Source organism: Cucurbita maxima, unplaced genomic scaffold, assembly GCF_002738345.1.
Source record: "Cucurbita maxima cultivar Rimu unplaced genomic scaffold, Cmax_1.0 Cma_Scf00039, whole genome shotgun sequence".
NCBI classification, from domain to species: Eukaryota; Viridiplantae; Streptophyta; class Magnoliopsida; order Cucurbitales; family Cucurbitaceae; genus Cucurbita; species Cucurbita maxima.
This window is the reverse complement of record NW_019272055.1, coordinates 717,208-719,707: the sequence shown is the minus strand read 5'-3', so window position 1 is coordinate 719,707 and position 2,500 is coordinate 717,208.

The following is a 2,500-nucleotide window of genomic DNA, read 5'->3' as shown; positions in this document are numbered from 1 at the left end:
GCTCACTTCAGTTACAACTTTGGCATGATATAATTGAATATACTTTATTAAAGATGCATAATGAAAGATGCATAATGAATGTGATTCAATGTTGCTCGTGTTCCTTAAAAGTATGATAGGAGGTTGGAATACCTTAGTTATGCCTTGATTTATGTTCGAACATGGTGCTATATGACCTAGAGGTTATGAATAATGGATACGTGAGTTTTAGTCTATGATTTACTTTTTCTTGATCCTTGAGACACATTTAGGGTCCCGTTATAATGATATGGGTCAACTAGTACTGTGTAGGGACAATTAGAGCACCATCCATAATCGTGAAATTTCCCGACGGGTGAGAATCTACTTGGCATATAGGAGTATGATGTGGGCCCGTGGTACTTGAGAGTACTATTGAAGGAGCTCCAATTGTACTTAATGGAAAGCCTTCCTTGCACTATCTAAGAGCTATCTAAGAGCTTGGAATAGCTTGGAATGACATGAGAATACAGAACTTGTCAGGCACTATAAGCGGAGCTTATGAATAGTGCTAGTAGTTGGCACGTGTTGAGTTATAGGAAGATTGGGAGGTTACTTATACAGAGTGATGGTTCTTCCATACTTTTTAGACTCACCTTATAGCCCGAGATAGACTATAGCACCATAATTTATGAGTCGAAAGTGCAATGACTAAGCTACTGTTCGTTGCGGCTACAAGGACCATATGATTTCTAAATGTTGTTTTGTTTAAAACCTATAACATTTTGTAAACGGTTTGTGACCATATTTTATATTTTGTCTCTTTTAATATACATTTTATTATTTATGTCTAAAATTAATCTCTCGTGTCATCCATTTTTACAAAATTGAAAACCTTTATCGTCTCTTTACTCCGAGTTTATGTGGCGGTCCGTGATTTGAAATCATATAAAGCATAAGCAAAGTTGCATGAAACCAGAAGTTTGAGTGAAGATAGAGTCAAAAGATTAAGTGAAGAAAGAGTTAAAAGATAAGGCTTCGAGATAAAGACATAAAATTTAGTTTTTTTTTTCTCTTCTTCCAATCAAATTTCAAAAAATAATATTTCATTCGTTCAACTTTAATAAATAACTATTTAGTTCCTATCGAAAAAAAATATTAAATTTTAATGAAAGTTATAACGGTAAAGATGAGATTGTTACAAAATTGAACGTATAGAAATTAAGTGGTTTCGTATTAAAGTTCAATGACTAAATTTTTTGGACCAACCCTATAACAGATTGTCCACCTCTAGCTGATATTGTCTCTTTGAGCTTCCTAAAACATGTCTACTATGGTGTTTTGTTTTCCTCCCCAACCAATATGGATACATCACAATCCACTCTTCTTTGGGGTCCAGCGTCTTTATTGGGACACTGTCTCATATCTACCCCTGTAGGGAACAACAAGAAGGTTGACACATCATCCACCCTACCAAATCTACCCCCTTTGGGGCCCAGCGTCCTTATTGAGACACGGTCTTATATCTACCCCTTTGGGGAACAACAAGAAGGTTGACACATCGTTCACCCTACCATATCTACCCCCTTTAGGGCCCAGCGTCCTTATTGGGACACTGTCTCATATCTACCCCCTTTGGGAAACAACAAGAAGGTTGACACATCGTCCAGTGTCTACCCCCACAATACCATTTGTAATGGCCCAGGTCCACCGTTATCAAATATTGTTCTTTATGGTGTCTACCCCCACAATACCATTTGTAATGGCCCAGGTCCACCGTTATCAAATATTGTCCTTTTTGGGCTTTTTCTTTCGGGCTTCTCCTCAAGGCGTTAAAACGTGTCTGCTAGGGGAAGGTTTCCACACCATTATAAAGAGTGTTTTTTTCTCCTCCCCAATCAATGTGGGACATCACAAACTCGAGTTAGTGAACCGAATATCCGAATAAATTTCACAACCCAACCCAACTCAACCTTATATTTTTCCGGTTGAGTTGGGTTTTCAAATGGTTCTTTTTTTATTATTATTTAAAAAAAGTCATATTTATTTACCATATATGTTATATTAATAACTATAATCTCACATCTTAGATATAAACATTCACAAGTCACAATATATCAATAATATCAATTACAAACGTCAAATATTCATCTTAAAAGTAGAGTAGGGTTGAATTGGGCCGTAACCCAATCTCATATTTTCCAAAAATTCAACCTAACTCAAATGGTAAAAAAAAATTAACCCAATTCAAATGGAACGATTTGGAGTGGAAAATTTGAATCAAACAATGTAGGATAGTAATTAAAAATAAAAATAAAAGTAATGAAATTTATTATCTTACCCAATATAAAATAAAATAAGGTCGACGTGACAACTTTCAAGTAAAATATTTTAAACCATATAATAATTTGTTTTTTTTTTTTTAATTAAAAAACCCCATAGACATATATTGACAGAAATTAAAACAAAATAAAAAAAAAATAACACAAACTTTTGAGTAAAGGGAAAATGTCAAAATAAAAAAAAAAAAAAAAAAAAAAAA